Raw genomic sequence first — 1,089 nt, forward strand, 5'->3', positions numbered from 1 at the left:
TATATATATATATATATATATATATATATATATAATGTAATGTGTAATATATATAATGTTTTGTGTGTGTGTGTGTGCGCGCGCGCGCGCGCGCGCTCGCGTGCGTGCGAGCGTGTGCGTGCAAGTATATTCTTTATTATGTATGAAGGCTGTCGTTATTTAATTCTTCTCGGGAGAAGTTAATATTAGTTTATAACGAATGTGTAGTCACGTATAAAGGTTCTGATTGCATTAAAATGTTAATTAATGAATAACGATGTAGATGTGATTTCTCATTTTATCTGACACATTAATGGAATTTTAATAATTTTACATTATATGAAGATCAGATATCTGATTATATCTGATCGATATCGAACATCAAATTGTAACACTATAGATGTGAGGCATCACAAGAAAATAATTATATCAGTGGGCCTGCAAAAATCTTTTCATTTTAGTTTTATGAGAATCTTTTATGTAAATAATTCTTATACATTTTTTGTTACGCTGAATTCTTTATTTAATGTTATTTAAAGGTCAACGAATATGTCTGTTTACAATATTTTTAAATTTATAATATTTTTAAATTATCTTGTAGAATTAACATCACCAATATAATGCAAGTGATAAAATTTATGCAGCAGTTGCATATTAAGACATAGAACACGAATTTTGACAATCATATCGTGGAACGATATAATATGTGCGCGCGCGCGCGCGCGCGCGCGTGCGTGCGTGTGTGTGTGTGTGTGTGTGTGTGTGTGTGTGTGTGTGTGTGTGTGTGTGTGTGTGTACAAGAATATGTGAAGTAACAAACCGAATTATTGGAATCGACAAGGGACTTCCGTCGATTGGATTTTGCTAGCCACATCGTCATATTTGCTTTTTATTTACGCCTCCGCTTCATAATCGTTACGATATGATATTTCCTGATAGCTTTGTGTGCTTTTTAAATGAGAATTCTCTCAAAACTTTGCACTAAAGGAGTGCTACATCAGCCGCATTAATTTTAACGCTTTAATTTCTACGTCAGCTTTAATTTATATCACTGCTTACTAATTATCATTATTCTTTTAAAAAGCTCTCCTCTCTTTCTCTCTCTCTCTC

This window comes from Atta cephalotes (assembly GCF_000143395.1).
Source record: "Atta cephalotes unplaced genomic scaffold scaffold00074, whole genome shotgun sequence".
NCBI lineage: Eukaryota > Metazoa > Arthropoda > Insecta > Hymenoptera > Formicidae > Atta > Atta cephalotes.